This window comes from Ictidomys tridecemlineatus, chromosome 3 (genome assembly GCF_052094955.1).
Source record: "Ictidomys tridecemlineatus isolate mIctTri1 chromosome 3, mIctTri1.hap1, whole genome shotgun sequence".
Classification (NCBI taxonomy): Eukaryota; Metazoa; Chordata; class Mammalia; order Rodentia; family Sciuridae; genus Ictidomys; species Ictidomys tridecemlineatus.
Window position 1 is genome coordinate 171,293,281 of NC_135479.1, and position 22,875 is coordinate 171,316,155.

General features: G+C 35.1%; 1 pseudogene; it reads left to right on the forward strand.

Moving 5' to 3' along the window:
- The first annotated feature begins 8,331 nt into the window (after window positions 1-8,331).
- LOC144375752 (gametocyte-specific factor 1-like) lies at window positions 8,332-20,275 on the forward strand (annotated as a pseudogene).
- Window positions 20,276-22,875: the final 2,600 nt, after the last annotated feature.

Consider the following 22,875-nt stretch of genomic DNA (forward strand, 5'->3'; position numbering starts at 1 on the left):
ATAGTGACAAAAGGAATTGTAGAGTGTAGTTCAATTTTCTGGGAAAAAATTTAAGTCAAATATATATGGGTGCTAAGTTCATATGACCAAAATTTGAAAGATAAAAGTAATAATATAGGAGATAATGAAGCCAGATAATATTAGCATCTATGATTTTCATACTGTAGAGAAGGGAAGAAATTATTCTACTAATTTTTCAGTACAGTCAAGTCAATTTACTGACCTCAATTTTGCTCTCTAAATATCCTTTTTGCCATATTACATAGCTCTACTATGAAACAGATTTTAATATTATTCAGTTTGATGATCAACTTGAGTACATTGTTCTTACACTCTATTTCTAATAAGTGTTGCAATCATTCCAGCACCTGTTCAATAACAAATATCCATCAGACAATATTTTTAAACACTAGCTCACTGTGAACTTCCATTATTTGGCTGAGAAACAGTGATAGGTTACCATAACTAGACATCCTTTATATCATGACTTCAACATAACAGGGTCATTCAGATCAGAATGACATTACGAGAGCAATTGTACTGGTCTCTCCCCTGTTACAGTCATTATCTTTGGTCATTCTATTTAAATGCATCATTTAGTTTGACAGCAAATTGTATGACAGAATAAAAGGGACCTTGGGGTAAAAAAAACATCCCTAAGTCAAACTGATTTAACATCACATAACTTCAAGGTTAACTCTGCACAATCAGTGGCTATCTTGCCATACCCCTGTACCAAGAATGCTGGCATTGCTGAACCTGGTCACGTAACCTTGAGAGTTAGAGAAACAAAGCAAGAGGTTGCTAATGTCTTTAAGGATGTATATCTATAAAACTCAACAATTATTAAAGAAAAAAACTGTCCTTTTCAAAAAATATATTTCAAAAATAGAAGTAAGAACCACTGGTGTTTAGGATTTTTAATGTCCTTAAGTGTAGGTATGAAGTTACATATACTTGAACTTATTGGCTTTTGTCACTGGCAAGCTATATAATTTTCAGGGCAAAATGATTCAATTGATTAGTGTCACTATCCTTATCTTTAAAATTGAGACTGTAAAACCTATTTACAGAGTTATTTTTAAGGATTAAGTAAAATTAAAAACTCTACACAACACTGAAAGTTACCAACAAAAATAAGGGAGTAGTGTTTATTAATAATCTGATTGTTATACAACTAATAAGGGAAATGATACCCCTTAGTCAACAATAATATTTAAGTACAAGATTAAGTTTAAGAAATGGGTAATTATTTCTGTATTCTCTCTCAAATGGTGCATAAATCTAGAAGTGTCTTCAATTAACATCAATTCTCATGTATTTCCATTTTCTCAGTTTTAAAATTTAAGTAAATAACACAAATTTTTAAAAAAGGAAAATGTCACATACATACATGATTCCTTACAAATTGACTCCTGTGTCAGTAAGAAACTGTATCTTAAATTTCAAAAACACAGGGCCACTTAAGTTCTTCTTTTAGGAATTTATCCCTTGATAATTAATAAAACATTGTTTTCAAAATACCTGGGACACTTAACATATCCATAAGTGTAAGATATGGATGTTTCACTGTAAGCACATGAGGTTTTCTACTGTCTTGTAGAAAACAGAAAAGGATAGCTCAGAGTGACAAGACATTAGTAGAAGAGATTGGGTTAGGTTGGTGCCTTAGTAAACATAGGATCACCACAGACTTGGAAATAGGGGGAAAAAGAATACATTCACACACATGCATGAACATATAAACCACATATACATTTATTCATGATAGATGGATTAATTGATTTCATAATTTTGCCTAAGGTTTCAAAATCTTAGGTTGGGATAAAGTCTTGATACTTGCTATAAAGGATCATTCTTGTGAAGTTGTGCACCGAGTTTGTTGAGGGCCAAGAAACCACCTTCCACATGCAGCATCTCGTAACTAAGGATGCCCCCAATGATCCAATAAGGAACACATGACTGAAGTGGCATCAACTGCAATTTCTTGTGAACCTGAATTTTTCTCTAATCTAGTTCAATTTAGTGGATTCAAAAATACAATCATCTTTGAAGTAAACTCAGTCTTTTTCAGATTTCACCTCAGTTCTGATTCTTCTTTGTCCCCAGGCTACTTTCTAAGTTGGTATATTGCAGGAGAGAATATCAAGCAAATTTTATTTATTGAGGGCCAGCTAGTATAATGTAAGCTTTATTGGCCAGAGTGTCTCTATTACAATTGCTCAGCACTGCTGTTATAGCAGGAAGCAACCTTAGACAAGATGTAAATCAATGGGTGCCACTGTATTCCAATAAAACTTTATTTATAGATACTTAATATGAAGTTCAGTTTTCATATAATATTCAAGTGTTACAAAGCATTGTGATTCATTTTCAACCATTTAAAAATATAAACAACTATTCTTAGCATACAGGATATTCAAAAATAGGAGGCAGGCCCTGGATTGGAATTGCCTTGCCCTGGCATACTGTAAACTGAGTGGGTGTAGTGTACTGGTTCTTGGATTATGGGAGAGGGAGAGTTTATAACCTCAACCTAATCTTGGGGCATGTTAGCTGGTGACCATTCACCCAGGGCTCACCTATTTGTTCTGTAGCCATACCCCTGTGATCTTAAAAGTTCTCTTAATACAAACCCTTACTCCTTCAGACCGACACAGCTTCCTTTCCAATCACTGTTTCTACAGATCCCATTGAATCTCTATTATATTCTCCATCTTTTCCTCATTCCTGTACAGTTCTGACCACATCAAGACCTTAAACTAGTGTCCATGTACTTTGGTACTGAAGGAAATAAGTACATATAAATGAGAATCTGTCTCTACCAGACCAACCACCTTCTGTCTTAATCATGCTAGGCTGTGGCATGTTGGCCAGAGTAGCTCTGGAACATCACCTTCCCAATAGAGAACAAAATGCTGACCACAGCTACAACCCCTCTACTTAGGTTTTCTGCCTACCTGTGCACTGAACTTCCCCTGACCCTGCAGCTTTGAAGCATTAAAAGATAGATTACAAATTCTATTACCTTGTTTCCCAAACTCACATCCTCATTTCAGAGATAGCATTGGATTTGTTGTTGTTGTTTTGTTTACTTTTTTGTTGTTGTTGTTGATGAACCTTTATTTTATTCATTTACTTATATGTGATGCTGAGAATCGAACCCAGTGCCTCACACACGGTAGGCAAGTGCTCTACCACTGAGCCACAACCCCAGCACAGCACTGTTCTTTTCTTCTTAACTGATGTCAAAATAAGGGATAACTTGAGAAGAAAAATCCTTTTATTAATAAAAAGTTTACTTGAGCAAGTTATAAATGTGATACCCTTAGTATATAGGATTTGATGGGTAGAAATGAGGATATTTAAAAATACTTGAATTTGTAAATATCACATTCAATATTAACCTTTAATGAACAAAAGTTTATTTCTCACAATTCTGGAGGCTGGGAAGAACAAGATCAAGGTGATCTGGCAAGAGCCTTCTTGCTGTATCATAACATGGCAGAAGGCATCACAGGCCAAAATGAACAGGTTCTTGACAGGCGTAGTCCACAAGCAGATTGGTTTTCTTATAGGCAAGGCACAGTGAAGCACGTCTATGAATCTTTTTTAAACCCTTTAAAATATTTGTCCTGTGGGACTGAGGTCTAATCTCTCACAATTAATAAGGACTAAAGGACTTCTGTACTTCACTAGTGAAATTATTTTACATGTTAAAAAACTCTAGTTAAAATTTTACTTCTATAGTTGATATACTAAGTTTTTAATTTCTTAGCTCTTTCCCTTTTACTGAAAAATTTAAAAAGCACAGTAGCTGAAAATTAAATTAGATTAAAATAGCTGAAATAATCTATTTTCTAAGTCTATTTTGTTTGGGGGGAAAATACATTCTGAAAGACCACATTGATCTGTATCTTATTTTATATTTTTTTAAAAAATACTATTCAATTCTAAGGTTACAGAATTTGAAAATTCTTTGATTCTAATTAATCAGAACATTTTCTTTAATTTAGTTTTGGAAACCAATAAAAAGTTATTAGCTGTCAGCAGCTTTAATGCCAATTTATTAGAGGCCCTCACTCGGTGCCTGCTGATAGTTATTGTGAAGGCTGAAAGGTTAACAAGAACGGGCTGCTACAAACCACCTTGCCAGGTGTTTTTCCCTGCAGTTAATGGACTTGAGCCAATTGAAATTATCACTCTAGAACAAGTCATAGACACTCTTAATCCTCAAACACAAACATGGATACAAGAAAAAAAAAAAGACTGGGATTTATATTGTTGCTTTTTACCATTGTCAAACTTGGAACAATTAAAATGTACTATAATTAATCTCCTATTTGTAAATGCAGGCCTGACAGCTCAAAAAAAGAAAGAAACCTTTTAAAATAATATGCATATATAACATGTTCCATTAAAATAATAATAGTCCCTTCAATGAAACAATGTCTTGTAAAACCTCTCACACTCTTTAAAGACAATATGGTTAAGGTCTACATACATATTAGCATCTCTAAGTTCTTTTAATTGCTGGGTGTTTGAATCCAAATAGTTGTAATGACATAATCAGAATCAGCCAGAATGAATTTGAGCCAGGTACCATGGGTATTTGAGAAATGCATGCTGTTTGGGGGGATTGAATATGTATTTATCCAGTGCAGAATGGAACAGATGGCAAAGCAAACAGGTAGGAATTTGCTTTATCTTACAGATATTAAAGTCCACTGATTATCCCTAATTATTTTAGGACTTCAGTATATCTGAAGAAAGACAAAGGTAACTGAGAAAGAATTGAATGAATATGGAATTCTAGGGCTTTATGCTGTCAGATGAAAACAGAGGGATTCTATCCCCTGTGCCAGTCTTTAAGAAGCACATGAAAATCTAGATAGCAGCATTTGAAATTCAATACGTAGATGAAAATGCAAAGAAAAGAAGTGCTTTAATTGTAAAATCCAAAACTAAACAAGTGGGAACAAGAGAAATGAAAGTAGACTGGATGTAATAGAAAATTGTTCACGCCTACCCTAACATTAATGTGCTCATCTAGTGCCAACATCTTGGTTTCTAAATACCATTCTCCCCATAAAAGAAATAGAGTTTCTTGAAGAAATGGCTTATGCAAGGAAAATCACATGGGAGTTTAAAGGTTCTTACACTGTCAGAAAGCAAGAAAGTACTCAATGATTATAAGGGACATGAAAATTTGTTTTTAAAAAAGCATAGGGACTAGCTTGAAATATCCAGCTGACCAAATTTGGGACATTTGAGCATGTAAGAAAAGAACATAATAAATTATTACATAATGGAATTTTTAAAGGTCAATAAAATATACAGAAAGTAGGGGAGGAAAAGCTCTTCTTAACAAAAGAATACCAGCTAAAAAAAATCTAGAGTGGAAGGATTCCCACATTCTGCAAGTGTCACCCAACAGATTATTTATGGATTCTGAAGAAAAAAAGATACTTTTATAATAGTGGCAGCATCTTAACCAAGAAATTGAAGTAAGCATCATTAGTCATGGAACAGAATAGGATATGTACCTTCTGATAGGATGCAATAGGAAACCATAAAATCCACTAAGGCTACATAGTATTTCTGTAAAATAATATTTAACCTGAGACTGATGAGAAAAAACAAACCCAAATTGCAGAACATTTTACAAATCAATTGGCCTGGATTTATCAAACTTATCAAACTATGAAAGATTTTTAATGGCTATATATTAACTATGGAGACACAACAACTAAGTATGCAAAGTATGATTCTTGACCAGATACTAAAAAAAGTAAATAAGTCACCAGGTATGGGAGCTTTTGCCTATAATGGCAACTATTCCAGAGGCTAAGGCAGGAGAATCATTTGAACCCATGAGTTCCAGACCAGCCTAGGCAATATACTAATATTTGATCTTCAAATAAGTAAGTTAATATCACATTTGCCCAACTACAAAAGGATGCATGTGGGACAATCAGAGAAATTTGAATAGAACTGTATATTAGATAGATACTATTATTAACATGATATTTAATGTCTTAGAAATGCAAGTTGATATTATGTCCCTGTGAAAGGATGTTCCTATTATGAGAAAAATGATGAAATATTTAGGCTGAAATAATGTGATGTTTGCATCTTACTTTCGAATGTTTCAGCAAAGTAAGAATAAATTTTAAAAATTATATATTGACAGAGATTTTAAAGCAAATGTGGCAAAATGGCAAATATTAGAACATTGGAGAGAAAGATATATTTATGCTTATTATACTACTTTAACTTTAAGACTTAATTTCCTTAATATTGAAAAATAACATTCTTTTCTATATGGCTTAATTTTGTAGATCATTGTCCAGAAAATAGTCTGCACACAAACTTCAAAGAGATATAAAGGGTCTTGACTTCTGAAAAGGTAATCCTTGAACAGAGACCTGAAGAAAGTGAGAGTGTGAATCATATAAATATTTTGGTCAGAACTCAAATGGAGGAGCTCACAGCAAATCTAAAGGCCCTGATGAGTTAGTTTGCTTACAGTGCATGACATGCCTGACTGAGAAAGAGTGTTAGGTGGCTTCATTATTATAATACCTAAGGTAAATCAATTTATAAAGAGCAAATGTTGAGTAATACTCCATTGTTTATATATACCACATTTTCTTTATCCATTCATCTGTTGTAGGGCACCTAGCTTACTTAGTTCCATAGCTTGACTATTGTGAACTGAGCTGCAATAAACATTAGAGTGTTTACTTCACTCCAGTATGCTGATTTTAAGTCTTTTATGTAGAAACCTAGGAGTGGGATATCAGGGTCAAATGGTAGTTCCATACCAAGTATCCTAAGGAATCTCCATACTGCTTTCCAGAGTAATTGCACCAGTTTGCAATACCACTGGCAATGTGAAAGTGAACCTCTTTCCCCACATTCTCATCAACATTTGTTGTTGCTTGTATTCTTGATAATTGCCATTCTGAGTGGGGTAATATGAAATCTCAATGTAGTTTTGATTTGCATTTCTCTAATTGATGAAGATATTAAACAGTTTTTCATATATTTTTTTGACTATTTGTATTTCTTCTTCTGTGAAGTGCCTAATCAGTTCCTTAGCCCATTTATTGATTGGGTTATTTGTTGATTTTGTTTTGTATTGTTTTGGTATTAAGTTTTTTGAGTTCTTTGTATATCCTGGAGATTAATGCACTGTCTGAGGTGCTGGCAGTAAAGATTTTTTTCCCATTCTGTAGGATCTCTATTCACATTCCTGATTGTTTCCTTTGCTATAAATAAGCCTTTTAGCTTGATACCATCCCACTTATTGATGATTCTTGATTTATTTCTTGTGCTTTACGAGTCCTATTGAGAAAGTCAGTTCCTAACCCAACATGGTGTAAAGTTGGGCCTACTTTTTCCTTCTAGTAGGCACAGAATCTATGGTCAATTCCTAAATTCTTGATTCACTTTGAGTTGAGTTTTTAATTAAATTATGGTATTTGCTAGTAAATGGATGGAACTGAAGAATATCATGCTAGGTGAAGTAAGCCAGTCCAAAAAAAACCATAGGCAGAATGTTCTCTCTGATATGTGGATGCTAACCCACAACAAGGAAGGGGAAGAATAGAAGTTGATTGGACTAGACAAAGGGCAATAAAGAGAAGGCAGGGGGAACAGTAATAGTTAAATGAATCAGACATCTTTCCTATCCTCACATGCAAATATACAACCAATGTAACTCCACATCATGTAGAACCACAATGATGGGATCCTAATTGGAACAAGTTATGCTTATTCTATGTATGTATAATATTTCAATGTATGTATAATATATCAAAATATACTTTACTTGTCATGTAAAATAATAATAATAAATGGTAAAATTAAAATTTTTTAAAAGAGCAGAGGTTTATTTGGGGTCCTAGTTTTTGGACATTCTAATCCATGACTGGGTGGACACAATTTGTTTTAATCCTTAGTGAGGAGGAATCAGATTATAGCAAACACATATGATGAAAAACACCATTTATCTCAAGGACAGAACATGAAAAAGAGGGGAAGACACTGGGATCCCACAATCCCCTTTGAGGGCATACCCCCAGTGACATAAAAACTCCCACTAGGATTTAACTCTTAAAGTTTCCACCATCTCCCAATAGTGTCAATCTGGAGACCAAGCCTAAAACACATGGGCCTCTGGGAGATGGTCCAGATCCAGGGTATTATATGGAGTGTGTAAGAGAATGATGGAACAAGGGCCAGTTTTAGTCTGTGTGGGATCTTTACAGATATACCACAGGAAAACATGGACCTATGCAAAGAAAAAGTTCTCTCTTCAAGGAGATGGAGCTCATGCTGGACTTGGAGCAAGAAGCATTTTCCCAGTTGCCTTCAACTGGTACCTTCTGCAGACATAAACTGCACAATCATGTGCAGTGACTAAGTAGAACATGGTGGTGGGGTGGGGGATGTACCAAAAAAGCAGGTCCATCCAAACAAATAAAGGATAGGATTCTCATCTATGTGTTACTGTCCAGAGTTCTAGTGGGAAGAACAACATATACTTTACACACAATAAACAGATCACTTACAAGGTCAATTTCTACTTAAGCCATCTTCTACTTAACATTATCTACCACCACTTTTTAGTACTATCATTTTTTTACTTTCATCATTTTGCTTTTCATTGAGTGTCAATCTACAATGCAGATTTGATACAAAGTACTTTATATGTAAAAAATGCAAAAATTGATGAAAATGATGCAAGCAAAAAATTTCCCTAAATCACAAGAATAATCTTCAACAAATTAGAAAATGGCCAGGTAAAGACATTTAATAGTTGAAAGTGAGAAGTTAACTAGGGTAACAACATAATTTAAAAATTTTTTTGTTGTTTTTATGGGTTTGTTTTGTTTTCTCTTTTTTGTTTCTTGTTTTCATATTTGGGGAGTTTGGTTGGTTGTTTGGGTGGTGATACTGGCGATTGAACCCAGAAATATTCTACCACTTAGCTATATCCCTAACCTTTACTTTTTATTTTGAGATGGGATCTCCCTAAGTTGCTGAGGTTAGCTTCAAACTTGGAAGCCTCCTGCTTCAGCATCCCCAGTGGCTGGGATTATAGGCTACCAATCCTGGCACAATCTATAAATTTAAAAGGAATAATATGAATACTAAAAGATTTTGAGAGGGTTTGGAAAATCTGATGAATAATTTTGCAAAATGAAGATAAAAAATTTCTTTGTTCCTCTAGTAACTAAGAATTAATGTAAATGTTATAAAAAAATTCATTGTCACTTATCGAAATAATGTCTCAATTATATATTTTAATACTATTTACTATTAAAATTTGTTTTCCTTTTAAGTTAGATTGGTTTTATTTGGCATTTCTTAAAAACCAATTATTCTTCTATTGGAACTCCTGTTCTTTAGCTATAGCATATCACACTTCATTCCACCATCTCCACAAGGGATCAATTTACTACTCCTTAGCTAATCTGTTTCCAAAAGCACAAGCTATTTCCCTGGGTCTCAAGGACCTTCAATTAGAAAATATAGACATGTCTGCAATAAACATAGTACTTGACATGTATTATAAAATAAGCACAATATATTAAGGTGTTCAGTAAAAGAACAGGTCATTTTTATTTGGAGAAATCAATCACTACTTTATAAAGGAAGAAGCATCCTAGAATAACGAGTAGGATTTCTAAGAACAAAAAGAATTGAAAACCTAATGAATGTCCACAAAAATAATGTATAGTCTGCTTTGGTCTTGCATAGCATGCATAGAGAAGAAGCGGGATTTAAGATTGAACCTGGGACTTGGAAGTCTTGAATACCATGCTAAATTCACTGGGCTTCAAACAATAAGAAGCAAGTATTTTAATCAGTGTTAGCCTGTCTTCACTGTTTTCCAATGAACTTGATGCTAAATATTGAAGTTTCAAAAATTCAGTTTCTCCAGATCTCAAGGAGAAAGCAATTTAATTTTCTCTATAGCCATTTTTTCTTTTGATTACCCAATATATATTTTCTATATAGTTGTAGGTTATTTTCAATTACCTATAAAATATGGGAGCACAAGAAAGGATAACCAAAAATTTATTCAAAAATCACACTGTTGAATTGGAACCACAGCTTGATTCCCTGAAGAAAAATTGCTACATGGAGCAGGTTCATAAAGATATCTCTCAGACAGCAAGCCAAATTCTCTTTAAGGAATTATCCTGTTACCAATGTGAATGTTTTTACCGTTCAGTCAGCTCAGGGTTTTGATCCAATGCCCCTTAACAAGAGTCTCTGTCAAGAGAACCATGATAAGCCAGATAAAAGAGGTACAAACACATTTTCTTTTTTGAGATAAAATTTGTTTTAATTTTTGTAGAATTCAAATTTAGAAGTAGCTGGTTCCACTAAATGTTTCCCTCTGTTACTGTATATAAGCAATAAAGTGTGAGGGAAGGGAAGATAAAATCTAATGGTTTTTTTTTTGACATTTTAAGTACTGTGGGTGACAAAAACATTTTTTAAAAAATTAAATAAATACCATAGGTTTGTAAGAAGATGGCAGATTAGAGAAAGGGTATACTTCCCAGCCATTTCTTAGTTCAAGATTTGAAAAGTGTGAAACGTGCTCTTCAGCAAGGTCAGTAACTGAGGGAATTCACTGAAATTCAATATTGAACAGTTAAAGAAACCACACAGAGAGAGTCAGAAATTTCAACCATAAAATAAGAAATAATAAGTCAAAGATGTGCCAGCTTGGCTGGTGGTGGTAGTGGTCATGGCTGCTAAGAGGAGAGGAAGTACAGGAAGAGAGAGAGAAAAAAAATGTGCAACAACAACAACAAAATGTCCTGGGGGAACCTGCAAATTAGAAAGGAAGGCTATCTTAATAAACCCAATGTCAGTGCAGGAAGCTTTTGAATGAAAGATGACCAAAATCACTGTGCCCACGGGTGGAATGGCTGGCAGGAATCAGGGTTGCCAGCAGTATGAACCACTTTTTTGCCTTGCAGCAGCAAACAAAGACAGGAGAACAGGAACTCATAAAGAAAGTTGCCAGTCTGGCCAGCAGTGGCCTAGCGTAGAATCCAGGGTATGGCTGGACCAGTGTGACTGAAACAATACAGAAAAAATTGTGCCTGGGAAATCCGGAAACAGGAAGGAGAGAGTGCTCCCTTTCTTCTGGTGTTTCATAAGATCTATTGGGAAGATGCCAATAACAGGCAGACAGAAGTATTTGAACTCCAGGTCTTATCCTGACTAATTTACATACATAGTGGCGAATGTGATACCTGTGGAGGGTTAGACTGCACACTCTGACAGTGAAATTTACAAAAAGTCCCTGAGACCTAGACATGCAGTAGAGATCAGCATCTCCCCAGCAAAAGAAAGTGGGATCAAATCTCAAATACTCTCCAATAGAGTCCCAAAGGTCGCAACAACTGAATCCCAATTAAATTCCAATTTAGAACTCTGTACCTGTCGCAACAACTGAATCCCAATTAAATTCCAATTTAGAACTCTGTACCTGCCCCATTATTGGAGTACATCATTTGTCAGCATTTCCCAGACTATACCATCCTATGGGAGACAGGAAGCTGAGACATACTACAATAATAAACATCTATCCATAATAAAACAATACAGATGGTCTTAACTCCCCAAATAAAAGACATAGATTGGTGGGATGGATTAAAAGACAAAATCCAACTATATACTGTTTGCAAGAGATTCATCTCATAGGCAAAGATACAAATAGGCTAAAATTAAAATTATGGAAAAAATGTTCCATGCAAAGGAGTTTAAAAATAACCAGGATAGCTATTCTCACATTAGAAAGAGCAGAGTTCAAGCAAAACTTAATCAGAACAAAAAAAGAAAGCTAACTACATACTGGTAAAGGGAATAATCCAACAAGAAGATATAATTTTACTATGTACCTATGCCCCAAATGACAATTACATTTAAAAAAATACTTCTTGGCAGCAGAATAGAATAGAAATTATGATTGCTGTATGTATATAGGTGACTGCATGACCAATGTGATTCTGCAATCTGTACAATCAGAAAAATGAGAAATTATACCCCAATTGATTCAAATATATGAATTGCCAAGATCATTGTAATGTCATGTGTAGCTAATAAAAAAACAATAAAAAATACTTCTTGACATTAAGTCACAGATAGACCCTAATACAATAATATTGGGTGATTTTAACACACCCTTACAACCAATAGACAGGTCATCCATATAAAATCAATAAAGATAGGGTGAGTGTCTCATATTATTTTTTGTGCAGTTCTGTTTGGTGCTTTATAAAGAAAAAGGCCAGGTTTAAAGATGGACTAATTATGCCAAATGCTAGTGTTTGGAGAAAATTTATTGAAAAGATTATTCAGCAGTCCCTCCTGTGAGTTGGAGGAGCCCTTCTAAAGGTATATAAGTACACACATAAAGGCCTAGTAACCCTGAGTGCAAACTAGAATCCCCTGAGGAATGGAACCCTTTTTAATTTTCTCTTAATTTTATTTTTATGGATTTTATTTTTTAAGAGAGAGTGAGAGAGGAGGGAGAGAGAGAGAGAATTTTTTTTAACATTTATTTCTTAGTTCTCGGCTGACACAACATCTTTGTTGGTATGTGGTGCTGAGGATCGAACCCAGGCCGCTCGCATGCCAGGCGAGCGTGCTACCACTGAGCCACATCCCCAGCCCATTTATGGATTTTTTAAATAAATGAAAGCGGAATGCATTACAATTTCTATTACACATATAGAGCACAATTTTTCATATCTCTGGTTGTGTATAAAGTGTGTTCACATCAATTCATGTCTTCATACATGTACTTTGGATAAAGATGTCCATTACATCCCACCATCCTTGCTAACCCCGTGCCCCCTCCCTTCCCCTCCCACCCCTCTGCCCTATATAGAGTTTATCTATATCTCCCATGATCCACCTCCCTACCTCACTATGAGTCAGTCACCTTATATCAGAAAAACCATTCGGCATTTGGTTTTTTGGGATTGGCTAACTTCACTTAGCATTATGTTCTCCAATACCATACTTATACCTAAAAATGCCATGATTTTATTTTCTTTTATTGCTGAGTAATTCTATTGTGTATATATGCCACATTTTTTTTGATCCTTTCATCTACTGAAGGGAATCTCGGTTGGTTCCATAGTTTAGCTATTATGAATTGTGCTGCTATAAACATTGATTTGGCTGTATCCCTATAGTGTGCTATTTTTTAAGTCCTTTGGGTATAGACCAAGGAGAGGGACAGCTGGATCAAATGGTGATTCCATTCCCATTTTTCCAAGAAATCTCCATACTGCTTTCCAAATTGGCTGTGCCAATTTGCAGTCCCACCAGCAATGTATGAGTGTATCTTTTCCCCACATCCTCACCAAAACTTATTGCTATTTGTCTTCATAATAGCTGCCATTCTGACTGGAGTGAGATGATATCTTAGAATAGTTTTGATTTGCATTTCTCTAATCGCTAGGGACTATGAAAACTTTTTCTTATGTTTGTTGATTGATTGTACATACTCTTCTGATAAGGTTCTGTTCATGTCCTTGGCTATTTATTGATTGGGCTATTTTTTTTTTGGTATATAGCTTTTTGAGTTCTTTATATATCCTAGATATTAGTGCTCTATCTTATGTGTGAGGGGTGAAAATTTGTTCCCAAGATGTAGGCTCTCTATTCACCTCACAGATTGTTTCTTTTGCTAAGAAGAAATTTTTAGTTTGAATCCATCCATTTATTGATTCATGGTTTTAATTTTTGTGCTATAGGAGTCTTATTAAGGAAGTTGGGGTTTAATCCCACATGATGATGATCAGGGCCTACTTTTTCTTCTATTAGATGCAGAGGCTCTGGTTTAATTCCTAGGTCCTTGATCCACCTTGAGTTTTGTGCATGGTGACAGATAGGAGTTTAATTTCATTTTGTTGCATATGGATTTCCAGTTTTCCCAGCTCCATTTGTTGAAGATGCTATCTTTTCTTCAATGCATATTTTTGGCTCCTTTGTCTAATATAAGATAATTTTAATTTTGTGGGTTGGTCTTTGTGTCCTCTATTCTGTACCATTGGTCTTTCAGTTTGTTTTGGTGCCAATACCATGCTGTTCTTGTTACTATTGCTCTCTAGTATTGTTTAAGGTCTGGTATAGTGATGCCACCTGCTTCACTCTTCCTGCTAAGGATTGCTTTAGCTGGATCTCTTATTTTTCCAGATGAGTTTCATGATTGGTTTTTCTATTTCTATGAGGAATGCCATTCAGATTTTAATCAGAATTGCATTAAATCTGTATAGTGCTTTTGGTAGTATGGTCATTTTGATAATATTAATTCTGCCTATCCAAGAACAAGGTAGATATTTCTATCATCTACGGTCTTCTTCGATTTCCTTCTTTAGGGTTCTGTAGTTTTTATTGTATAGATCTTTCATCTCTTTCTTTGATTCCCAAGTATTTTTTTATTTTTATTTTTTTGAGGCTATTGTAAATGGGGTAGTTTTCCTCATTTCCCTCTTAGAGGATTTGTCACAGTTATACAGAAATGCCTTTGATTTATGGGTGTTGATTCTATATCCTGCTACTCTGCTGAATTTATTTACTAGTTCTAGAAGTTTTCTGGTGGAGCTTTTTGGGGTCTTCTAGGTATAGAATAAAATTATCAGCAAATAGTGCTAATTAAAGTTCTTCTTTTCCTATATGTATCCCTTTAATTTCTTTCATCTGTCTAATTGCCCTGGCCAGTGTTTCAAGAACTAAATTAAATAGAAGTAGAGAAAGAGAGCATCCCTGTCTTGTTCCAGTTTTTAGAGGAAATGGCTTCATTTTTTCTTGATTTAGAATGATTTTGGCCTGGGGCTTAGCATAGATATAGCCTTTACGATGTTGAGATATGTTCCTATTATCCCTAGTTTTTCTAATGTTTTGAACATGAAAGGGTGCTGTATTTTGTCAAATGTTTTTTCTGCACCTATTGAGATGATCATATGATTATTATTTTGAGTCTATTGATGTGATGAATTACATTTATTGACTTCCATATGTTGAACCAACCTTGCATCCCTGGGTGAATCCAACTTGATTGTGATACACAATCTTTTTGATATGTTTTTGTAATCAATTTGCCATAATTTTATTGAGAATTTTTGCATCTTTGTTCATTAGAGATATTGGTCTGAAGTTTTCTTTCTTTGTGTGTCTTTGCCTAGTTTTATGATCAGGGTGATACTGGCCTCATAGAATGAGTTTGGAAGTGCTGCCTCTGTTTCTATTTCCTGAAATAAATTGAAGATTATTGGTATTCTTCTTTAAAGGTCTTGTAGAACTTGATTGTGTATCCCTCTGGTCCTGGGCTTTTCTTGGTTGGTAGGCTTCTGATGATGTCTTCTACTTCATCACTTGATATTAGTCTGTTTAAATTGTATATATCATCCAGATTCAGTCTAGGAAAATCATATGACTTAAGAAATTTTTCAATGCCTCCAATATCTTTTATTTTATTGGAGTATTAGATTTCAAAATAATTTCTAATTATCCTCTATATTTCTGTAGTGTCCATTGTGATATTACCTTTTTTATCACATATGCTGGTAATTAGATTTTTCTTTCTCCTTTTCATTGTTAGTGTAGCTAAGGGTCTGTCAATTTAATTTATTTTTTCAAAGAACCAACTTTTTGTTTTGTCAAATTTTTCAATTGTTTCTTTTGTTTCAATTTTATTGATTTCAGCTCTAATTTTAATTATTTCGTGCCTTCTACTGCTTTTGCTGTTGATTTGTTCTTATTTTTCTAGGGCTTTGAAATGTAATGTTAGGACATTTATTTGTTGACTTTTTCTTCTTTTAAGGAATGAACTCCATGCAATGAACTTTCCTCTTACTACTGCTTTCATAGTTTCCCAGAAATTTCGATATGTTGTGTCTATGTTTTCATTTACCTCTAAGAATTTTAAAATCTCCTTCTTGATGTCTTCTACAACCCATTGTTCATTCAGTAGCATATTGTTTAGTCTTCAGGTGTTGGAGTGATTTTTATTTTTTATTTTGTCATTGATTTCCAATTTTATTTCATTATGTTATGATAAAATGCATAATGGTATTTCTACTTTTTTGTATTTGCTAAGAGTTGCTTTGTGGCATATTATATGGTGTATTTTAGAGAAAGATCCATGTGCTGCTGAGAAGAAAGTGCACTTGATGCAGGTTGAAATATTCTATGTATGTCAGTTAAGTCAAAGTTATTAATTGTATTATTGAGATCTATATTTTCTTTCAACTTTTGTTTGGAAGATCTATCCAGTGGTGAGAGAGGTGTGTTAAAGTCATCCAAAATTATTGTGCTGTGGTCAATTTGACTCTTGACTTGAGAAGAATTTGTTTGATGAACAGAGCTGCCCCACTGTTTGGGACATATGTATTTATGATTCATATATATTGTTGGTGTTGGTTCCCTTGAGCAGTATGTAATGTCCATCTTTATCTCTTTTGATTAAATTTAGCTTGAAGTCTACTTTATTTGATATGAGGATGGAAACCCCTGCTTGTTTCTGCAGTCCATGTGAGTGGTATGATTTTTCCCAACCTTTCACCTTCAGTCTGTGTATGTCTTTTCCTATCAGATGAGTCTCCTGAAGGCAGCATATTGTTGGGTCTTTATTTAATCCAACCTGCTATTCTATGTCTTTTGATTGGTGAGTTTAAGCCATTAACATTCAGGATTAAGACATGCTTTGTATTCCTAGCCATATTTGTTTATTTTTGTTATTTAACTCGATTTTTTTCTTTGATTAGTTTTTCTTTTAGGGTACCACCTCTCTCTGCTGATTTTCATTGTTTTTTGTTTCCTTTTCATGGAATATTTTTCCAAAGATGTTTTGTAGTGCCAGTTTTCTAACTATAAATTCTTTTAACTTTTGTTTATCATGAAAGGTTTTTATTTTACCATCCAAACTAAAGCTTAATTTTGCTGGATATGAGATTCTTACTTGGCATCCATTTTCTTTCAGAGCTTGATGTATGTTGTTCCAGAATCTTCTAGCTTTCAGGTTTGTGTTGAGAAATCGGACATTTTTCTAATTGGTTTTCCCCTATATGTAATCTGATTTCTTTGTCTTGTGGCTTTTAAAATTCTCTCCTTATTCTGTATGTTGGGCATTTTATTATAATGTGCCTTGGTGTGGATATGCTGTGATTTTGTACACTTAGCACCCTGTAAGCTTTTTGAATTTGTATTTTCAATTCATTCTTCATGTTTGGAAAGTTATCTAATATTATTTCATTGAATAGATTGTTCATTCCTTTGGTTTGGACCTCTATGCCTCCCTCTATCCCAATGACTCTTAAATTTGGTCTTTTTATGCTATCCCATATTTCTTGAATATTCTGCTCATGGTTTCTTAACATTATCACTGTGTGGTCTACATTCTTTTCAAGATTTTTATATATTTTGCCTTTATTGTCTAATGTCCTATCTTCCAAGTGGTCTATTCTGTTGGTAATGCTTTCATTCATTTGAGCTTTTAATTTGGTTTATTGTTTCTTTCATTTCAAGGAGATTTGTTTGTTTGTTTGTTTAGAACCTCTATCTCCCTTTTGAGGTGATCTTTTGCTTCCTGTATTTCTTTATGTAGTTCCTTGTCAAAGTGATCTTTCACTGTGCCTGTATTTGCTCTCTTATATCTTCCTTGAGTTCACAGAACATTTTAACTATGTACATCCTAAACTCCTTCACTGTCATTTTTTCTGCTGTGACTGCCAATGATTCTAATAATGTGGTGTCTTGATGTGTTTGGGGCACTTTCTTCCCTTATCTTTTCATATTGTTTGTGTGTCTTCCTTTCCAGCTCTGTGGGTCGAGTGTGTTATAGTTTTTACCCTATAGTTTTATAGTGCTCTTGGAGGGTCCCAAAACATCTCCTTTGTGGGGAAGGACAATGTTAACAGATCCCAATATCAACAATATACCACTTATGGACAATTCGTTGTTATTAAGGTATTTACAGTTTAGTCTCAATGTACAGAAATGTTAGATTTAATTATTATCTATCATATAATCAGTAACTTTGTAAAAGGTTTACAGTTTCTGTTGGTGGACAATGAACTGGGGGTGGGGCATAGGATGATATACTGAGGAGGTAGGATGTGAGGATATAGAGTTAATATATCTTAGGAAGTGTGAAAGATAAATCTAATGAACAGGGTTAGTAGCAAGAGAATAGATATTATGTAATTTAGGATAGACAAGTATGTGGGAAGAGAGTAGAGTACCTAAAACAAACACACATATGTATTTAAAAAACTACAAGCTGTTAAAATAGTAAAATCTGGAGTGGCAAAGAAAACTAAAAGAAGAAAAAAGAGACCAAAAAAAGGTCATGTACAGCACCACTATATTATATTATTCAGATGACTCAGTCCTCAAAATCCTATTTCATGCAAAGTTCTTGGTTTCACATATGTTGGGGATGTGAGTGCTGGCAGATAAAGGGGTAGAAGAAAAAGAGAAAAAAAATAAGGAAGAAACCAGGATTGTTGCTAGTTTTAGAGATCCATATCTTTCCTGCTTCTCTTCTCATCCAATAGGTGGGGTTGTCTGTTTTAAGCTGGTGTCTCTGCCCTCAGAATGGTGGAGATAACCAGGGTGGGAAGGCTGGTCCTGGTTCAGGGTACCTGGAAGCAGGAAGTGACATCTGCCAGTCCTTGCAGGGAGACTGCACCTCACTGGTCTCTTTTTGGGGACCACTTGTATGACTTGAGCGCCTTGTATTATAAGCTATCTTGCCTGAAGATTTCCCAGTTCCTGGACTCTCTGTTAGGCTCCAAACTTTAGCCGCATCTCCCTCTCCCTTATCAGTTCCTAATTGAGGGACCTCTCACACTGGGGCTCCCATGTGCGGCGCCCTGGTCACACTGCACACCTGTTCAACTGAGAGATGTTTTGTGTTGGGAAGCTACTGTGTTGGGTTACCACTGCTGGGGAGAGGGTAGAGTTGGAAACCTAATACCTGGCCAGCTGGAGACCCATCTGGGAGCTTCCCCCATCAATTATGACGAGGGAGGTGAGCCAAAATGGAGACAGTCTGCTTCCAGTGCCAGGGTGTCTAGTGAGGTGGGGGAAGTGAGGCGATGGCATTGTGCTAAGGGTAGGTAGCAGCTAAGTGACCTGTGTAGGAATGGAGCAAAGTCTGAGAGTTCTGCAGAGGTGCTGATAGATGATTCTGCTAAGGCCTCTGTGAGCCCTGTGTTGGCTAAAATTTGGGGCTTTGGGTGTTGGGAGCCAGGAGTCTGAAGTTCTGCTGGAATGCTGAGGCTCAGAGCCTTGTGCAGGGTCACAGTGCTGGTGATCTCTGTGGAAATAAACTGTGTAGGGGTCCTATAAAACTCTCTGAGATGTAATATTCCATCTAGGTGAGATCTGGATCATGGAGCGACACAGAATGCTGCCTCCCTCTGGCCCACCATCTTTGTTCTCCCTGGAACCCTTTTTAAAAGCTATGCTCAGCCAGTCTCTACTCTTGAGATTCTGATCCAATACTTCTGGAGTGGCACCAAAGGATCTGTCACTTTAAAACTACTCAGTGATTCTCATGTACAGCAAGATTGAGAATCACTTCTCTAAGACTTCACTGTGACATTAAGACCTTCCAAACTCCTGAGAAACCATAGAACCTACAGTGGGAGGAGAAGAACTAATCAGAAGGCTTGAAAAACACATTGATTCTCATTGTTGACTGGAAGTGACACTTCCCTTAGGATTCTTGAGAGATGTCACTTTGAGAATAAGGCCTCATAGTGCCAGAAGACTTAAAAACATGTCCTTATGTCCTGAACCACAGGATGCCAGCCAGCAGGTTACAGTACCACCTAGCATGCAAAAGAAAAATCCAAAGATAGCTAAAAAGATGGCTAACTGCAAATACAATGCTTGTCATGTGGTCCCAATTGAATGGCTCAAGGAGCATGAGGCTAACTGTACGGAAAGAACTGCAGTAAATGACTAGCCATTTAATCTTCCAAAGGGTAGTTCTCCAAGTTTGAACCCAAATGAAAAACCTTCTAATGCTGCCCATCAGATTCCTGACACTGATATGTGGAATGAAGATAACATGCATCATTCTCCTTCATTCATTCTTCAGACTTTTACTCCAAAACTACAGGTTTGTGAAAGTGAACCAAGAGAACTGAAAAAAGAGGCTATGGATAATAATGATCCCAACAACTATAAATTCTGGAGAAAAAGTCAGAAAAACTGATGGAGAACTTGTAAGTTGAAGAGCTAGCAAATAGAAGATTAAATTTTTAGTGTTTTTTTAACTTTAGGGAAATCTTAACTGTCAAGTTTTAGGAAACAACTTTTGTCATTGGCATCTTAACTTGTTTATTTATTTAAATAAAGAATATTTTTCCAATTAAAAAATATTTCCAACCAAAATAATACTATAAATCAAAAGACCTAATAGGCATCTATAGACTATTTCACCCACAAACAGCTGAATTTACTTTCTTCATAGCAGTTCATGGAAGCATTTCCAAGACAGACCATATTCTAAGTCACAATGTAAGTCTTAGCAAATACAAAAAAAATCTAACCAAATAAAATTCTGTGCATTCTATGAACTCATAATGAAATAAAATAAGAAATCAACAGCAAGAAAAATGATTAAAACCACATAAACACATGGAGAATGAACAATAATCTTTTAAGTGAGGACAGATCATAGAAGAAATGAGAGCCAAAATCAAGAAATTCTTAGAAAAAAAACAGAAACAGAGATACAACATATCAAAATCTTTGGGGCAGTATAAAGGCAATTCTGAGAGGAAAATTTATAGCATTGAGTTCCTACATTTAAAGAAGAAGAAGAAAGGAAAAAAAAGATTCCAAAAGAAAAATCTAATGTTCAATGCCTTAGAAAAGGAAAAAGAAAAAACGAATTCCAAAATCAGTAGAAGATAGGAAAAAACAAAGGTCAGAGGCAAAATTAATGAAGTTTAGAATTTAACAAAAAAAATACAGAGAATGAAGGAAATAAAGAGTTGTTTCTTTGAAAAGATGAATAAGATTGATAAAACCTTCAGATAAATAAAATTAGAGATGAAAAAGGAGATATCGTCACAGACACTTCTGAAATTCAAAAGATTATTTGAAACTATTTTGAAAAATTTATACAATATCCTGGAAAACATAGAAGACATTGCCAAAATTTCTGGACACACAACTTTCCCAAATGAAATGCAGAAGACACAAAAAACCTAAACAGACCAATATAAAGTAATGAAATTGAAACAGCAATGTAAAACCTTCCAACAAAGAAAAGCCCAGAACCAGATGGATTCTCAGTCAAGTTCTACCAGACTTTTAAAGAAGAACTACTGCAAATCCCCCTTAAATTATTCTATGAAACAGAAATGAAGAGAACACTGATAAATTCACTTTATGAATCCAATATCATCCTGATACCAAAACCAGGCAAAGATACAACAAAGAAAGAAGACTACAGACCAATATTCCTGTTAAATATAGATGCAAAAATTCTTAACAAAATATTAGCAAAACTTAAGGCATTAAGAAGATAATATGCCATAAGCAATTGAATTTCATCCCAGGGATACAAGGTTGGGTCAACCTACACAAATCTATACATACAATTCACTATATAAATAAAACTAAGGACAAGAATCACATAATCATCTCAATAGATGCAGAATTCAGCTTTGACAGACAAAATGCAGTACCCATTCATGTTAAAGAATGCTGAAGAAACTAGGGATAGACTATTACCTTAACATTACAAAGGCTAACTCAAAGCCTACAGCATACTTAATGGAGAAAAACTGAGAGAATTTTCTCTAAAATCAGGAACAAGACAAGAATGTCTACTCTCACAATTTTTATTGAATATACTACTTCAAATTCTAGCCAGAGAAATAAGGCCAGAGGGAAGGAAAAAGGGATATAAATAGGAAAAGAAGTCGTCAAATTATCTCTGATTGCTGATGACATGGTTCTATATCTAGAAGACACAAAACCTCTAGCAGAAGTTTCTAGAGATGATAAATGAGTTCAGCAAAGTACCAGAATACAAGAACAACATTCATAAATCCATAGCTTTTCTATATCCCAACAGTCATTCTGCTCAAAAATAAATCAGGAAAACTATTTCATTCACAATAATCTCAAAATAAAAATAAAAACTTGGGAATTAACCTAACCAAGGAGGTGAAAGATCTCTACAATTAAAATTTTAAAACACTGCAGAAAGAAATTGAGGAACACCCCAAAAGATAGAAAGGCCGTCCATGTTCTTGGATAGGCAGAATTAGTATTGCCCAAATGGCCATACAATCAAAAGCAATATACAGATTCAATGCAATTCCCATCAAAATAAAGGACATTCCTCAAAGTATTAAAAAAAAAAAAAAAAACAGTCCTTTTAGTGCATTTGGAATAAGAGACCCAGAAGAGCCAAAGAAGTCCTGAGTAAGAAGAGTGATTCAGGAGGCATTTCAATACCTAATCTCAAATTATATTACAGAGCTGTAGAAACAAAAACAACATGGTATTAGCATCAAAAAAACATAAACGAGTACAATTTGAACTGCCGAGAGGCATTGCTCAGGGGAAATCTGGTCTAGCAGGAGAAACCAGGACTAGCAGGAGAAACCAGGGGACTAGAGGCCAAGCCCGCACGACTGGGCGGCTGGAGTCCGCCCCCTGCCTGCGACCAACCGCACAACTGGGCAGCTAGATATTGCCCGCCCACAAGCAACAGCCGGCCCATTGCTCCTGCGACTGGGTGGCTGGAAACCGCACACCCGCCGGCAACAGCCGGACCATTGCCCCTGCGACTGA